Source organism: Cibotium barometz, chromosome 13, assembly GCF_041138505.1.
Source record: "Cibotium barometz isolate CiBa-2024 chromosome 13, ASM4113850v1, whole genome shotgun sequence".
NCBI classification, from domain to species: Eukaryota; Viridiplantae; Streptophyta; class Polypodiopsida; order Cyatheales; family Cibotiaceae; genus Cibotium; species Cibotium barometz.
In genome coordinates this window covers 18,386,268-18,405,414 of record NC_141058.1, presented here as the reverse complement: position 1 = coordinate 18,405,414, position 19,147 = coordinate 18,386,268, and the positions used below count along the sequence as shown (strand labels likewise).

The following is a 19,147-nucleotide window of genomic DNA, read 5'->3' as shown; positions in this document are numbered from 1 at the left end:
ACTCCTATGCATGCTTCCTCTATCATATCCCCAATCAGCCACCCCTACCCCCACCACCAAATCCCCGCCCCACCACCTCCACCTTCTTCACAAAGGGCATGGTCTTCTCAAGGCCATTTGTAGACTACGTAATAGGCAAGGCTAGGATCATGAGGGACTCACTATCGAGTACATCTTGCATGCCAATGATACCCTGGCACTCCTATTAGCCTACATGTTCAACAGAGCGTTCTGTGAAGGATTTCCACCCTCTTGGTCTATCAACACCATCACCCCCCCATCCTCAAAGCCAGAGATCAACTTGATCCAAATAATTACAAGATGATCATGATTAGCGATACATTGGCCAAACTCTGTGGATTGGTGCTAGAGGCGGAGCTCAATTCATTTGTAGAAAGATATGGATGCAGAGCCTCACCACAAGCAGGCTTTAAGAGGAGCTATTCTACCCTTGACCACATCTTCACCCTCCATGTCATCATTGAGGAGGGTAGAGCATGACATCAAAGGATTTACTACTGCTTTATGGATTTTTGCAACGCTTTTGATATTGTACCCCGAGCCCACCTCCTACACCGTCAACAACAGAAGATAGGAGTCCCATCTAACCTGGTTTGGAGCATCATCACCCTCTATGATTCCATCACCGGACGAGTGAGAGGCCTAGGAGGTACATATCATAGGAGATTTCCAACACTATTGGGTTGAAACAGGGTTGCCCTCTATCACCCACTCTTTTTGGCCTCTACATTGATGAGATCTCGAGCTTCATTAATAACGGATTAGGTAGGGCTGGTCCCACAATGGCAAGCATATTGATCCCCATACTACTTTATGCTTATGACATCGTCCTCCAACCAAGGGGATTTAGAGACAGTTGGATGACTAACATGACTTCTGCACTCAGTAGGACCTCTTTGCTAACCTTGGTAAAACCAAGGTAACCGGATGAGTGAGAGTCCTAGGAGGTACATCGTAGGAGATTTCCAACACTATTGGGTTGAAACAGGGTTGCCCTTTATCACCCACTCTTTTTGGCCTCTACATTGATGAGATCTCGAGCTTCATTAACGGATTAGGTAGGGCTGGTCCCACAGTGGCAAGCATATTGATCCCCATACTACTTTATGCTTATGACAAGGGGATTTAGAGACAATTGGATGCCTTACATGACTTCTGCACTCAGTAGGACCTCTTTGCTAACCTTGGTGTAAAACCAAGGTAATGGTCTTCAATACTTCCCGCCACTTCACATCCAGTTTGAGCTTCACTTACAGAGGGGATCTTGTGGAGATTGTCTCATCTTATGTCTACCTTGGTGTAGATTTCAGTGGCCCATGCTTCACCATGCTTCCCATAGCACATGCCAGAGTGACACGGGGATATGCAGCCTTGAGCGACAGTGCTTCCAGGGACATTTCTAGGAGCCCATAATGAAAGGTTGGCTTTTTGACACCCTCATCACACTAGCCTTGATGAATGGAGTAGCCTTCTGGGGTCAGATTTATCCAATGAGGATTGGTAGTGAGTTGAGAGGCCCCAAGTCATGATGTCACATACGATCTGTAGCAGACCATCTGTCTCATACTAGATTATCCAGGCAGAGTTTGATGCAACCCGATGGTAGTGGATGCACTCTTCCAGATAGCCACATACCTCCATCGCATCATTCACATAGTTCCTCATAGGTACTTGAATCCTTGCCCTAGAGTCCTTGAGACAACTAGCACTTGAGGGCCAAGCTAACCCTTCATCCTAGCCTCCTCAAAATGTGCATGGAAGCAGTGCTACTCAAGTAAGCTCAAGGCTACATATCCTCGTGTTACTCTGGCACATGTGATGTGGGAAGCATGTTGAAGTGTGGGCCATTGAAAGTGATAACAAGGTAAACATAGGATGAGACAATCTCCACAAGATCCCCTCTGTATGTGAAGCTCAATCTGGATGTGAAGGGGCAAGAAGTATTGAAGACCATTACCTTGAGTTTACCAAGGTTAACAGAGAGGTTTTGCTAAGTGTAGAAGTCTTGTAAGGCATCCAACTGTCTTTAAAGCCCGTTGAATCTGAGAGGAGGACGATGTCATCTACATAAAGTAGTATGGGGATTAATATGCCTTCCAGTGTGGGACCAGAGGGTGATTAGAGGCAAGCCTTTTTCACCCCAATAGTGCTGGAAATCTCATGTGATGTACCTCCTAGCGCTCTCACTTGTCCGGTGAAACAAACTCGTAGAGGGTGATGAAGCTCCAAACCATGTTAGATGGGACTTCTATCTCTTATAGATGGTGTAGGAGGAGGGCTTAGGGTACAGTATCAAAAGCTTTGCAAAAATCCATAAAGTAGCAATAAATCCTCTAATCTTGTACTCTACCCTCCTTGATGATGACACGAAGGGAGAGAGACACTATGTTAACCTCCTTGTGCATCCTGGATAAGACATCAATCTCCTCCACGTCGAAAGGGAAGTACTGAGGAGTGTTTTGCATCGGAAGCCTCACACCACGAAGGAGGGGGCCAAATACCTCAAAGATTCAACATTAGCATTATGCAATTCTAGACATAGAGCTTCTTTCCTCACCCTTTCAATACTCTCCCAATTTATGGCTTCATTATTGGTCCTTTCTATGTTGAGCCGTGTGTCGTGCGAATGATTGACCTTTGTCTCTTCAGTGTGACGATAACTCTTTCCCTTCGGGGAGGGATATCTAAGATACCTTTCATCTTTGTGTCAATGAGGTTAACTGGCTCTAGAGTCTTGTCATACCTGAACCTAAGAAGCCATAGTGAGTACATATCTCTCTCTCTCTCTCTCTCTCTCTCTCTCTCTCTCTCTCTCTCTCTCTCTCTCTCTCTCTCTCTCTCTCTCTCTCTCTCTCTCATTGAGAAAGAGAACAACAGAGGCCAACATTTAGTGTTGATTGCATGCTCTACAATTTGATATTAAGCACTGGAATGCAAGAAGACTATTACAGCTCACATAGGTTGTATAAAAGGGCTACTATTGTGGCAAGTCTCTTCGTTTACGACGATCAGCTCATTTGGTGGAGAATGACACATCTATATATTGGATGAGGGTACTCTGAGCTACACATGTGGTTCGAAGTAATTACTGTGGTTCGAAGTAATTACTGTGGAAAAGCTAGTACATCACATGGTAGCCATGTGGCCATTTGTAAAGTAATTTTTGGTAATATATCTTCTATTACGAAACACAAAGAGAGAGAGAGAGAGAGAGAGAGAGAGAGAGAGAGAGAGAGAGAGAGAGAGAGAGAGAGAGAGAGAGAGTCAGGGTAGGGTGGAGCTGGAGGGGAGGAGAGGGGAGAGAGAGAGAGAGAGAGAGAGAGAGTCAGGGTAGGGTGGGGCGAGGCGATAGAGAGAGAGAGAGAGAGAGAGAGAGAGAATTCTCCTCCCGCACCCCTAAATGGCAAGCCCTCCCAGTCCCTAAGTGGCAAGCTTTCCACTTGTTTTTAAATATTTTTTAAAAGTTAATCTTCTTTAAAAATTCCCTCACCCACCCCTAACCGACAAGCTCACCACTTGGGGGGTGGGGGTATAAAAAATAAATAAATAAAAATAATAAAATCACCCCTCCCCCTCTCCCAAGTGGAGAGAGAGAGAGAGAAAATTGCCACTTGGGGGGTGGGAGAGGGGAAATTTTATTTATTTTTTTAAATATTTGAAATAGTTTCAAAAAATAAAAAAATATTTTTTCCCTCCCTCACCGCCCAAGTGGCAAGCTCACCACTTGGGGTGTGGGGGAGGGAAATTCTCTCTCTGATTTATACACACGCATGGGCATTTCGAGGCCTACACACACAAGGGCTTGGAGAGGGGGCAAGAAAGACAAGAATGGAGGAGAGAGCTCTCATTTTACGCTTTCCCACCTTGGAGGCCAAGAAGGATTTCTTGGCCAAGCGCTCCGCTCTTAAGAAAACGGGCATCTTTTTAGGAGACGACCTCACCTTGGCACAGCTAGAACATATGAGGGAGTGAATGCCGGAGATTAGGGCAGCCAGAGAATAAGGGAAGCTAGCAATGTACAGAGGCGGCAAAGTGGTGATACTAGAGAGATGGACCACTTGACGGCGTGAGACCTATGGGAGTAGTCTGAGACTTGCAGTATGGAACTGCAACGGAGCATTGAGATTGGATGTGGGGGCCTTTGAGGATAGCTTCAGAGACAGGGACATTATCTTCTACTCGGAGACACATCAAGCCCTAGGCAGCACATTACTGAGAGTGGTGGGATACATATGGGAGACAACTTATAGATAGGAGGCCTGTTCAAAGCATGGTGTTCGCGGATCTGGAGGAGTTGCAGTTCTTTTTAGGGAGGAGCTTCAACCACTCATCCATGTTATGCACCGTGATGAGAGCACGAGGTACATGTGGTTCCAAAGAGGGCAGATGAGGGTAGACCCCTATACATTGCTATATGTTAATTTCCACCTAGCACATCTCATTATGCAGCACCCAAGGGGCAATCTCCATAATGATTCTAGATGAGGACATATGGGAGTTCTCCAGGGAGGGAGATGTTATCGTACTTAATGCTTGAATGGCTCAGTACTACCAGACCTCCTTCTTTGACACTTCGGAGATGTTGAGAGAGATAGATGTGGAGGAGATGTGTTTGACCCGGAGATCACAGGATGAGGTGGAGTGTACTGAGTATGGGAGATACCTCTTGGAGATGGGGACTGCACATGGGCTGGCCATTTTAAATGGCCTAGAGAGGTATCCACTGGCTTTACTTGCTTTCCACACAGACATGGGGCCAGCATAGTGGATTATGTTTTAGCCTCACCAGCCTTCATCCCGAGAGTATCCAGGATTTTGCGATTGGCACCATGCCCGGAGTTATGGTGGATCATGCACTTCTCTCCCCTTTATGGTGGATTTCCACTACAGTGCCCCCACCAGGTTGGGCAGTACACTAGAGATTGATGGAGTATACACTACAGAGATCTACAGCTTGTTGAGTGCAAAGGATCCACAGAGGCCATTAGCAGAGCTCACACAGATCCTGACAGAGGCTTTACATACAGCTGCAGTAATGGCCTTCCCACCACGTAGCCCACAGTATGATCACGTCTTGGGAGCATGCCCCAGAATAGTTGGTATGATGATGACTATACGGAGCTCAGAGCCTGGCTATAGAGAGAGGTGGCCACAGGTGTTACTACATATAGACAGTCACGCATCATGTTCCGATGCCTCATTTGGCAAAAGAAGAGAGCATTCTTAGCTCGGCTGGAGAGAGACATGTATCAGCTATTTTTTGAGTCAAGATTCTGGGGAGGCGTGGAGATTGCTTAGAGAGCACCCCCCGCCTCCGGCCATTACCTCTCCAGATACATGGGGCTAGTATGCAGCCTCCCTCTACATAGTACCAAAGCAGCCACCACTATTGAACCCTCCAGAGCCCTGTCCACCCACTTCTACCTTCTTCACAGCAGAGATGGTGAGGAGGGCCATCAACAGATTGTATACAGGGAGGGCACAAGATCATGAGGGCATTGTAGCCGAGCATTTCATACATGCTAGAGATATGATTGCAGACTTGCTAGCTCTCATGTTTAATAGAGCCATGTGTGAGGGGTTTCCTGGGACTTGGAGTACTTCCACGATTGTGCCGGTACTCAAGTCTGGAGATCCAAGCCTGCCGACTAACTACCACACCATTATGATTGATCACTCGCTGGCCAAGCTATATGCCTCTATTCTAGAGCAGGAGTTGAGCAGATGGGTAGAGAGACAAGGGGTCCGAGCTCAGGGACATGCCAGTTTCAGGAGGAGATTCTCTACTTTGGATCATATCTTTACCCTCAGGGCTATCATTGAGGAGGGCAGAGCACATGGGAGGAGGATCTACTGTGGCTTTGTGGATTTCCGCAAGGCCTTTGACATAGTGCCCAGAGCTAGACTGATGCATAGGTTGCAAGACTTGGGGGTTCCATGTGAGCTCATTTGGGGTATTATGGCACTTTATGAGATAGTAGTTGGGCAAGTGCGGACTTCAAAGGGTCTCTCCCAGCCAGTACACTCCAGTATAGGGGTAAAACAGGGCTGCCTGCTCTCTTCGACTGTATTTGGACTATACATTGATGAGATCTCTGATTATATTGGGACACGAGGGGACAGAGGAGCCCAGTTGGCTGGCACTTGGATACCTCTGCTCTTATATACTGATGATATAGCAGACTCATTAGAGCAGACTCACCAGAGGGTATGCAGAGGCACTTTTATCTCCTGGAGATCCGAAGGCTTAGAGAGTCCATTATCAACAAAGAGTCCACACAGAGATAGATTACTGATTTCTTTAGAGGGACTACTCGAGAGGACACACAGCCAACAGCCCAGCAGCAGGCACCCTGTGGGACTCTAGTTGAGAGAGCTATCCAGTTGGGCAGATCCAAACACTTGAGGGGATCCTCACATTGGAGATGGTGCCTACATCGAAGGATTCAGAGCATCATTGCGAGGCATCAGGCTCGTCCGACCAGGCATCTCACTATGGCAGATATCCAGGCCATTCGGTAGAGACCCATGCTAGAGCTCCTAGGATGATTACCACTCTAGCCATATACTGATGTACTCACTGTCACTTTTGTACCCCCCTATATTCATGTATTCATGTACCCATTTTGACTAGTAGCATTAGCTTCCCACTCTCCCTAGTTGCTGCTTTCGTATGCTCCCTCTACTAATGTATTGTAGGGCTAGATACTTACCTTCAGTTCTTTCTTTTCTTTTCCAGACAGTGTATGAGATGTCACATAGTTGTAAATTTGGTCTCATAGGTCACTTTGGCCTTTTGAAGACGTTAATATAACATTTCATTTCTCTCTCCCACCCACCCTCCTCTCTAATTTTCTTCTATATTCTCTCTCTCTCTCTCTCTCTCTCTCTCTCTCTCTCTCTCTCTCTCTCTCTCTCTCTCTCTCTCTCTCTCTCTCTCTCCTTGCCTCGGCTTTGTTACATAATGTTCACCCCCTTTGGCTAAACAAGGATGCCCATGATGCTAGTGTGGCATGCTAGTGATTTGGTATCGTGGGTGACCTCACATAGTTTGCTAGTGTTATTAGTATAGCTTGAGACCATGCTTGATGGGTGTATGTTATCAAAGTGTAACAAGTGGTGCCATGCTTGATGAAAACTACGTGTTGTCGAAGTGAAACAAGTGGACTACTCTGGATAACTTCATGATCAAAGTGTAACAAGTTGACTACTCTAGATAACTTCATGATCAAAGTGTAACAAGTGGTTTATGCAAATGACATGCCATGCTAGATGATATGTATAGTAATATGCTTATCAAAGTGTAACAAGTGGTGGGACATGCCATGCTAGATGATGTGTATAGAGATACGTACCATCGAAGAGTAAAAAGTGTGATTGTGCTATGTTTGTGTCTCAACGTTTCATATTGGGATTGATTGTTGTGATAGCAATTAATTGGAACAACTAATGTGATAGCAATTAATTGGAACAACTAATAGCAATTAATTGGAACAACTAATGTGTTTATGTTTGTGAGATAGGTGATGAGCAGTGCATGTGTTGCACATGGAGGATCTTATATATATATCTTGAATTATTATTTCATATAGGTTATTTTGTTGGCCATGTGCCAAATGATTGTACATATTATTTATGCACACTTGTGCATGGCGTTGCTATTTTATTAGCACATGTTTTAGTTATTTTACACTTAGTATGTGAACAAGCTTTAGTGCTTGAGTTATTTTTGTAAAAGTAGAAAAGCAAAGCCCTATTTTGTACGCACAACTAATATTAGGTCCTTGGGCTATATTTTGAATACAATTCTCAAAATATTCATGTAAGTGGAGATGCACACATGAGGGGGTAGGGACTGCAGCCCAATAGTGTGTCGATGGTGATGTTTTCTCTATGTCATGTTTTTATGTTATACTTTAATCTTGTCAATTTAATTCAAGTGTATGCTTTGTTGCTTGATATGTATGTGAGCTTGATTAATTCTTCAAGAAATACATGAGGTCCCATGCTAGTGGTATTAGAGTTATGGGTACTTGTATCTGAAGAAAAGGGAGAAGCTCATAAAAATCTAGAGGATAAAGAAGGCAAAAGCTTAAGGACTCTTGGACAAAGGTTGAATGGTTTATGGGAACTTTGTGGACCATTAGATGGAGAACAAGATCAAAGGCTTGCAATTAATGTCACCTTTACTCCCAAAACCACTTTTGTGAAGCCAAAAACCACCTTTCTTTTGAAGAAAAATGATTTTTCCCAACTCTTAACCCCTCCATGATCCGACTGTATGGATGGAATCAGCAATTAACGGAGGCGTTAGCTCAATTTTCATATTGCTAAACCCATGACACTCAGAAATGCATAATGGACGGCTATCGTGGGCTTTCAAGCCAATTTTGAGAAAAGAAGAGAAATCGCTTTTTGTGTCTTTGTAGGCAATTAATCTTTTCATTGAAGATTAATTAAGCTAGATTTTCATGTAGCATTATATGGTAGTGATGTGTGTGAAAACACTTAGAACCGCCGGGGTACTTTTTCCCTCACTAGGAGGTTTTTTTCCCCGTGCATATGTACACCCTCTTATCTACTTATTTTGGGTTGTGTACTTATCTTTTGTATCTAGCACACATTTGTTTCTTCTAATCTAGTGAGTTTGTGTGCTCTCAAGCTTCTCTATTTGTGTGTGTATTGTTGCAACCCTAACCCTAATTCTAACAATTGGTATTAGAGCAAGCTTCCTTAACACTTGATCTAGTAGTCTGCCTCCCTCCTCCTCATGACCATGTTTTCTATCTCTGATCGAGATACCCTCTTAGGAGAAGAAGGTATATACTGTGGTGTGCAGCAGCATCTACAATGTCTTCAACATCGACCATCATACTTTCACTAGTAACACTCTATTCTCTACTCTATGCTATTTTTCATACACTTTGCAGGTGATTCAGTTAGTTGGCAGCCATCCAAGGTTGCATTCAGTGAATACTGAGTACTTGCAGTGTGTTGAAAGATTTTACATTTGGTAGATAGTCATGGCTGGTAGTAGTGATGTATTCAACATGTTGCTGCTGAGGATAAACTTGATGGGACTAACTATCCATTATGGTCCTATATGATGAGGCATGTAGTGGTTGCTAAAGGCCTTTGGAATGTGGTCAGTGGTAGTGAAACCCATCCTATTTCACAACTACCAGTGCAACCGGGTGCTGACATTTAAAGTAGAATTCAATATAGATGTGGCTCCTCCACATGCACCATTAGTACCTCCCACTGCTACTCAAACGAGATGTGATGGAAGAGATGAGGCACATGCATTGCTTGCACTTTCTGTAAAGCGAAGAATTATTCCAACAGGCATAGGATGCACTTGCTGCATTATACTAGGTGTGCAATGAAGCACGCGTTGCATATTTGTGCAAATAGTTGGAGTCTGAGCACATGAATGAGGGAGACTCAATGGACAACTTCTTGACCAAGATCGAAGATTTTAAGAAGCAGCCTGCTAGTGTGGATGAGATATATCCTGATAGTACATTGGTGCCCACAGTTCTCAATGCATTATCGGATTCTTATCAGAGTTTTGTCTCTACCCTTAGACTCATGAGACGAAGGGAAATCCAAATGCCCTTACATTTGATGAGCTGGTTTAAGTACTCTTGCAAAGAAGAGCAGTCTAGGCAAAATAGTACTCTTGCAAGAAGAGCAATCTAGGCAAAACAGATTCGTTATGCGAGTTGGTGACCAAGCTTTTGTTGCCAATCAGAAAGGCAAAGGTAAAGCTTCTTCGCATGGTGGCTATAAGCCAAAATCAGAATTCTCAGGTAAGGATACAAAGAAAGAAGGTGATAAGCCTAAAAAGAAGGGTAAGTGTCACAATTTGCAGGAAACTAGGGCACTACATAAATGAGTGCAAGAAAAGTCTAGAGACGGAGAAAAAGAAAGAATTGGGGATGGATGTGGCTGATGCATCTGCACCAAGTGTAGAGAAGAAGGGATCTACAAGTTTTACTCACGATGATTGGGCATGGATTGTACATTGCAGCCTTCTGTTCTTCATGATGTATGCATGTCAGTGGTAGAATTGGATGCTTGGTACTTTGACAGTGGTGTTAGTAAGCACATTACTTCACAAAAAAAATTATTCTCATCTCTGAGATCTGTCTAAAGTGCAAGAACCATCACATGTGCAAATGGTTCCTCATATCCTGTCAAAGGAGTTGGTAGAGTTGTGCTCACTGTGCTGAAAATGGGGGGGAATTTACTCTTTCTAAAGTTTTATATGTGCCAGGCATTAAGAAGAACTTGCTGTCAGTTTCAGCCTTAGCCTTGTCAAGCTTGACAGTTAAATTTGTGGACGATAGATGTACAGTTCAGGATATAAATGATGGCTATTCTTTCATTGCCTCAGGTACCTTGTTTCATGGCCTATACAAGATGGATGTATTTGAGAAGTTGTAGCATGATGCTTGCTCAATCTCTATGACTCGTGCTATGAATGATGCGAAATTATGGCATGCACGATTTGGCCATCTGAATTATGGCAATTTGTTACACCATCAAAGGCATGATATGGTGTCTGAGTTGCCAACTCTTGAGACCCGTACTAGACATGTATATGAGGGGTGTATTCTTGGTAAAATGAATCGGGCATCATTTCCAAAGGATAGATCTATGAGAGTTGTTAAGAAATTATAACTTATACATAATGTATGTGGTCCTATGAGAGGACAACATATATTGGGAGATATCTCTACTTCATCACTTTTATTAATGATTACTCTATATATACCTGGGTGTATCCATTAAAGTAGAAACCAGAGGTTTTTATGTGCTTTAGGCACTTTGTATCCATGGCTGAAAATGCATGTGAATGTAAAGTTGGCACCCTTCATTCAGATCGAGGGGGAGAGTATATGTCCAAGGAATTTCATGCATATATGGCTGAAAAAGGCACAAGGCATTAATGTACAGATCCATACACACCTCAGCAAAATGGTGTGGCTGAGACGAGTGTCCACTAGTGGGTTTTGCTTTCGCTCTTTTGATTGATGTATATCATGGCTTAGCAAGAAGTAGCCTACAGTGGCCACTTCTAGCTGTGAAGATGAGTAGTACAGGGCATCTTTACAGATATAGTTGAGTGTGTGTGGCTCAAACGTCTTATGGCTGATTTGGGTGTTGGACAACACTACGATTTTCATTGACAGCTGCTAGAGTGCATTACGATTTTCACTGTGAGACAGACAGAGCACATTAGCAGTTGCGAGGAACCTAGTGTTTTATGCTCGCACTAAGCACATTGAGGTGCATTACCACTATGTCAAGGAAAGACTCTCTGTAGAAGCAGAGATCAGCTTGGTCTATGTGCCTACACGACAACATGGCTGATTTAATCATGAAGGCTCTTCCTCGTGAAAAGTTTGAAGCTTTTTGTAAAGCTTTGGGCTTACTGCCTTTTTCAGGATTGATCGGCCATACCGTGTATATGTTCACATCATCACTCCAGGGGGGATTTGTAGGATTATATGGTAGTGATGTGTGTGAACACAGTTAGGACCGTTGGGGAACCTTTTCCCTCACTAGGAGGGTTTTTTTCCCCGTGCATATGTACACCCTCTTATCTACTCATTTTGGAGTGTTATCTTTTGTATCTGGCACACATTTGTTTCTTCTAATCTAGTGAGTTTGTGTGCTCTCAAGCTTCTCTATCTTGTATGTGTGCATTGTTGCAACCCTAATCCTAATTCCAACATTTCAAGCTTTCCAAGAGAAGAATTAATGCTTTAATTATTTTTCTTCTTCTCCCTCCATCAATCGGCAACCATTCGTGAAAATCAGGCGTGGGTGGACTTTATTTTTCTTTCTCTCTCTTAGTTGCCGCGGCTGTTACTTTCTCTCTCTCTCTCTCCAATAATAGACCCATTGCTAGAGGACTCTCCCGATCCACTAAGCACATGTGATTGTTGCAGCCACATTGTTGTTTACATGAGCCTCTATGGAATCCTTTGCTAGTGTATACCAGCTATTCATCTCATCAAAAACAACATCCCTCCTCACTCACATCTCACGAGTAGTGGGGTCTGTTATAGCATCTATAACCTTTCTGTTCAAGGGAGTATTAAATAAAGATACATTTGTTTAACCTTGGGATTCAGTTTGCTTCTCACTTTATCTGGCATATGTATGTAGGCAATGCAACCAAACACTTTCAAGTGTTCCAAATATGGTTTTCTACAAGTAAACTTATATTGAGGCATCATGCCTTGAGATGCTGTAATGGGGGTTATTCTATTCATAATGTAAAGTGCAGATGCTATTGCTTCAACCTAAAAATAATGAGGCATTTCTTTTTCATTCATTAACCCACGAGAAAATTCTACAATGTGCCTATTCTTTCTTTCTCATTAACACACGAGAAACTTCTACAATGTGCCTATTCTTTCTTTCTATAACACACGAGAAACTTCTACAACGTGCCTATTCTTTCTTTCTATAATCCCATTTTGTTGTAAGGTGTACCTACATGTAAATTATCTCTTTATCCCATGCTCTCTTAGATAATCATTGAATTTACTAGATAAATATTCTCCCCCACCATTTGATCTTAGGAATTTTATGTGCATGCCTTTGTCTTTCAACTCTAAAAGTGCATAAACACTTCACTTTTCTCTTTCATGAAGTATGCCTACACTTTCCGAGTGTGATTATAAATGTAAGATACATAATAGTGGCATACTTTGATTGATGCTGTCTTTGTTGCTCCCCAAAACATCAAAATGCACCACATCCAAAGGCCTTTGATTGGCATTCCTATCACATGAAATGTATGTTTAGACTATTTTCCCAATTGGCATTCCTATCACATGAAATGTATGTTTAGACTATTTTCCCAATTGGCATGCTTTACATACTTTGTACCTTTCGTCCACTTTGAACTTCGGTAAACCTAACAATGCTTTGGGTCTGCATATTTTTCAGCTCGTTGAATATTGACATGACCAATAAGCTTATGCCAAATGTTAATGTCTACAATCACATATGTACCATGTGCAAACATTACAACCTTCACTTCATACATGTTTACATTTAATGTAAACATTTTGCCAATTCTATTGCCCTTTGTAATGGTACTTGCTTATTGAAATCTTCTACATAACATTCATGAGGATTAAAACCTCACTTATAGACATTGCTCAACCATTTGTTTAATTGACACCTGGTTCTTTGTAATGTTTGGAACATGAAGTATATCAGTCGAGTACTTCATTTCGCTATCTTACATAGACAATGGGACCTTACCAACGTGTACAATGCGATGCACAATATCATCACATGTTTCCACATAACCTAGTTTTTTTTTTTAAATTTCTCTAAACCACTTATAGAAACTTCTGCACTTATAATAAACTTGCAATCTCCAACATAGTCACCTCCTATGTTACTATTGTGAACCTGTTATATTGTAATTGTATATGGAACAATCACATTAACATACATCCACAAACAACTTGTACATCTCATATTCTCTGCATAAATTGACATGTAAACCAAATGTCTGTTGTTATGTTATACCAAACGAGAAAATGGACGTATCAACACTTTTACGAAGTGTCAGTGGAAAACTTACAAAGCCAAAACGAAGCCCAAAATGCACTCGAAACTAACTTATAAAATCATGCAATATAATGTCCCTTTGCTTCACCACGAAGCGTGGATCAAGATGTGACAGTGCACCTTATTGTTGTACCTGGCTGTTGCTCTTACCTAGCAAAGATTTGCTTCCAAATCAAAGGGAAAGAGATGGAGTTACCCTTACCCATGTACTGCTTCCTTTGCTTGCCTTTTGCACTCTTCATGTAAACTACCGCTTTGATACCATGAGAAGAATGTGGAGAGAGGGTGAGCTTGAGCTCCTTGCAAGCAAATACACACACGAGAGTAGACAAGCACACAAGAGAGATGGAAAGCTGAAGTTTCTTTTATTCTATTCTCTTCTCTATAACCATAACATAAAGATAAGAGTACATCATGCATGGGAAAGTACTCTTTTACTGCAATATACAAATAGTCGATCCATAGTATGAACCTCTAATTACATGAGTTGGTGTACGATAACTATGTCAGAACTCTAATACACCTAAGTGACTGTGACATAGCTTATAAACCATTTTGTGGCATATCACCCGTAATCTCACCAATCGTACCAATGGCGTAAGTGTAAAGTTGTCATCCTCACATGTTACCCATACCCACCCGCACTAGTTGAGCTCGATATCTCAACACAACAAGAGAGAGAAAGAGAGAGAGAGAGAGAGAGAGAGAGAGAGAGTACAAAGCTTTATTACAGTACAGTCCTAACCTCCTCCTTAAGTCGGAGCAATAACTTCATGCAATAACACCATGAAGCCACGTCACTACATTTGAGAATGAGATTACATGTGGTGTTGCAAAATAAAATGCTCTTAGATTATTCGATATGGGAGGTTCTCTAATTACAAGAGTATCAGTTGAGTTGAGTTGAGTTGTGCTCCATATTTCTCTTGTGCTTCTTGCTATCACATCGCATTGAATAGGACAGAGGAGGCGGAGTTTCCAAATCAAAAAATTGATTTGGGACTTCTCTAATTGACAGCTGGGCGAGTCTTCTCCTGTAGACTGAATATCGAAGGTGTGGGTGTAGGAGGCGGCGCTAGGTGTTCTTGGGCAGCGCAGATGCCCTAACCAGGGCAAGCTCCTAGATAGAGCTTATGCTCCCCCAAGCAAGGAGGGGTTTCCCAAAGGGAAGGAAGATTTGCAATGAAAATGAGCTCTTCGACTATTTTGATGTTTTGCCCACGAATTGTTGAAGAGTACCTTGAACCCCAATAGCTGTAGCCTCAGCTCTGATACCAAATGTTGGGTAGAGAGGGGAGCAGCAGCAACACTCACACACACAGAGAAGCAAGTACACACTGCTTGTGAGAGAGAAGGCACGTAACACAATGATAATGGGTTTGCCAAAAATGAAAGTACAATGAAATGATAAGGAAGCACACACTAATGGCTTAGGGTGTGTTCTTGTGCACGGGAAAAAACCCTCCTGAGGAGAGTAAAAAGTTATCCTACGGTGTACACACACCACTGCCTGTGACACAGATGTCAACAACCCTACGGCATTAACATTAATAGGGTAAACCTGAAATCTTAAAGAGATGTATCAGAGGAAGTTATGGATTAATTTAAGGCTAGACCAAGCATCAAAGGCAAAACTCTGATAGCATTGTCATGTAGCAGGCCCAATATGGCAGCAGATCTAGCACTTCTATAGACCAAACAGATAACAGAGTGTGCAGATGGAGAGAAGAAACTAGACAACATACTAAAATGGAAAGATGCTCAATTAGGGAGGCAGCATAGCACTTACCCAGCTACATGGATGATGGGAGTAGCACTAACCCGCCTATCAACATTGATGAAGAATATTTATGTATTTCTGAAATGATGAATGAACGTGTACAGGCCTTTATATGGGCTACCAGTCAAAAAGCTTCTGATTCAGTAGCTACACCCAGTCAAGCACTACCTGGTCATGGGTCAGGCAAGTGCAGTTTTAGGTACCTTATCTGTCAGAGCGTAGGTCCGTTACCTGGTTGTGTTTCTGTACCATAAAGAGGCCCACTATTTAGCCCAATGTGTATTTTTGTTGAAGCAAATTGTGGGGCCCATGTGTTCTGCTGTGTTCCAAACCCAATTTCTGCTTGTAATTTTTCTAAGGTCTATTTCTGGGCACTTGTACCATGATACTATTGTGATCTGTGAAGCTAAAAAGTAGATGTCAGAGACTCAACTACAGAAGCTTGGGATGACAATCAGATGCCTCCAAAAACATAATGCTCTTCTTCGCTGCAATCCTTTGCTGATTGCTCTAACACCAAACTCAACTGTGGCACATAGCCTTCACAATAAAGTATCTTAATTAGTGTTTTTGACTTTGAATATACCTCATCAGATTGTGCATGTATTTTATTTCCTGCAATAAACGCATGCATTTCGTTGCTAATCTCTATCCATGCCCTTCCAGGCTTTTTAAATGCACCCTCAAATCTTCTCAATTTCAGAAATTCTGTACACATCTTCCCACATGTGGGCATCTGCATAGATACTTGATATCAGTAGGTAAGCAGCAGCAGCATTGGAATCCTTTTGAACAATTTGATTGAAACAATGTCTTCCTAGCTCCACATTCCTGTATGTCTTGCAGGCTGTGAGCAAAGAAATCCAGCCAGACACATCGCTTGGGATGGGCATGGTTTGGAGTAATTTTTTGGCCTCATTCAAGCATCCCGCACGGCCAAGGAGGTCTACCATGCAGTTGAAGTGCTCAATGCTAGGTGTAATTCCATAGTCATCTCTCATACACTTGAAGTGCCAGTGGCCTTCATCTACTTGACCCGAATGACTACATGCGGCTAGAACACTGCTGTATATAGTACCATCTGGTTTGAGACCTTCTTGCCGCATAATCCTAAAACACTGAATGACAAGGTTGTAGTTGCCATGCTGTGCATATCCAGAAATTAATGCACCCCATGACACCACATTTCGACCGGGTAAAGCATCGAGCATTCCACGTCCCTCGTCAAGGCTACCACATCTTGCATACATATTGACAAGGGCAGTCCCAATGCTAGTATCAAGTTCAAATCCAGTCCTAAGAATCTGATCATGAGCCAGCCTGCCTTGTGCTAGTGACCCAATGCTGCCACATCCTTGTAAAATGCACAGAAAGGTGATGTTGTCTGGCTTTGTCCCCTCCAACTGCATTCTTCCAAAAAGTTGAAGAGCTGCAAGACCATCCCCATACTGGGCACATCCAGCAATCATCACATTCCACGTAACCAGATTTGGGCTCTGCAACCTATCAAATAAATTGAGAGCCTCCTCCAAGTTGCCAAAATTGGTATACAGGTCAACAAGAGTGCTTGCAGCAACCACCTCTGATTCAAATCCATTCCTAACTATTTGATCATGTATCAGCCTGCCATGCACTGCAGATTCCATGCTCTTACATGCTTTCAAAATGCTTGCAAATGTAACCATGCTGGGCTTTAAACCTTTGTTTTGCATTTTATCCATAAGTTGAAGAGCTTGTGTGCTCTGCCCATGGAGGACATATCCTGAAATCATTCCATTCCAAGATACCACATCAGCGGTGACCATCTTGTCAAACATTCTACACGCCTCCTGCAAGCTCCCACATTTGGCATACATCACAACAAGAGAGCTCTCTGTTACTACATCTGATTTGAGCCCTGCGCTGATGATTTGGTTATGTATAATTCTCCCTTGCTCAAGTGCACCTACGCTACTACAGGCTTTTAAAGCACAAGACAATGTAAAACCATCTTTTTTAATGCTATTTTCTTCCATCTTCTGAAAAACATACAGAGCTGCAATGTCATGCCCATGCTTAACATATCCTGCAATTGTAGCATTCCAAGATACTAAGTCTCCACTAGCCATTCCAGCGAACACTCTAGACATCTCCTGCAAGCTTCCACACTTTGCATACATATCAATTAGGGCATTCTGAATAAGCACATCTGACTCAAACCCAATCTTTATGAGCTGATTGTGTATTGCTTGACCTTTTTCTAAGGCAATTACCCAACCACATGCCTTCAAGACACATAGGAATGTGACTTTGTTTGCATTAATACCATTTCCATTCATTGTGTCATAAAGCTGAAGGGCTGGAAGGCCATGTCCATGCTGGGCATATCCTGCAATCAATGCATTCCAAGAAACCGCGTTTTTGTCTGATAAACGGTCAAAGACCATGCAAGCATCCTGCATGCTTTTACATTTTGCATACATGTCGATTAAAGCACTGCCAACGATCACATCTGATTCTAAACCGCTTCTGGTGATGTGTTCATGTACTAGCTTGCCCTCATCGAGGACCTCTACACTACCACAAGCCTTTAATATGCTTGAGAATATGAATTTGTCTGGCTCTATGCCATCCAGATGGATTTTCCCAAAAAGTTTGAGGGCAGGGAGACCCTGTCCATGACGTACATACGCTGAAATCAAGGAACCCCATAATACAACATCGCGGATTGGTAACCTGTCAAACACTCTCTGCGCCTCATCCAAACTTTCACATTTAGCATACATGTCAATGAGGCAGCTCCCGACAGCAGCATTCGCATCAAGGCCTCTCTTGATAATGTGGTCATGTGTAAGCCTGCCTTTGTCTATGCCTCCTATGTTGCCACATGCTTTCAAGATGGATAAGAACACGACTTTGTCTGGCTCTATACCCCCCCCATGTTGCATATGGCCATAAAGCTGAAGGGCCATATGACTGTCCCCATGTATGACATGAGCTGAAATGATGGCATGCCAGGCGTATATATTAGGGTTTTGGGCCCTGGAAAACACTTGGTTTGCTTCCTGCAAGCTCCCACAGAGGGCAAAGAATCTGATGAAATGGTCTTCTAGAAGGGAAAGTGAGGCCATTCCAGTGCTGATCATCAGGCGATACACACGCCTGCCAAGGAGGAGGTCCTTGCTGTCTGTGCATTCTTGCAAAAGAGAACAGAAAGAGTCCTTTGATAAGGGCGTACCCTGCTGGTGCAAAATCTGTAGGCTCTGCAGGGCCTTGTGAAGCCATTTCACCTTGCACAGTTTTTCTCCAATCTCCCGCAATTCTAAGACCCAGTCCTAGATCACTTGGCGTTGCTTACAGTTGTTCATGTCATAAACGAGAATGCCGTTTTACATTGGGCGGCGATTTCCTGGTTCGGGCGGGCGAACACACACCTCATAAGGGATTTTTTTTTTTGAGAGGGGTTCGTTAAAAATAAATAAAATCCCACACCCTATGGTGTGAGAGGGGGTGGGAAGGGGGAGTCATATTAGAACTTGCACAAGGCAAAGAAGTAACGCTCGTCGCACTACTGTGCTTGCCTCCCCACATAAAACAAGAGTCATTGCACACTCCCATATGATAGGCAAGGTTCAATGAAGATGCATGTTTTTTCCCCCTTAATGTGAGAACGGAGATATAGCATTGCTTATTGGACAATACACATACTTCTTTGGTAGTAAGTGTGTATTTAGTTGTTTTATATTTTATTTTAATTATATA

The 19,147-nt window shown here is 42.8% G+C and overlaps 1 pseudogene; it reads right to left on the bottom strand.

The window, feature by feature from the left end:
* Positions 1 to 15,460: 15,460 nt before the first annotated feature.
* Positions 15,461 to 18,745, bottom strand: LOC147632446 (pentatricopeptide repeat-containing protein At3g09040, mitochondrial-like; annotated as a pseudogene).
* Between the last annotated feature and the right edge of the window lie 402 nt (positions 18,746 to 19,147).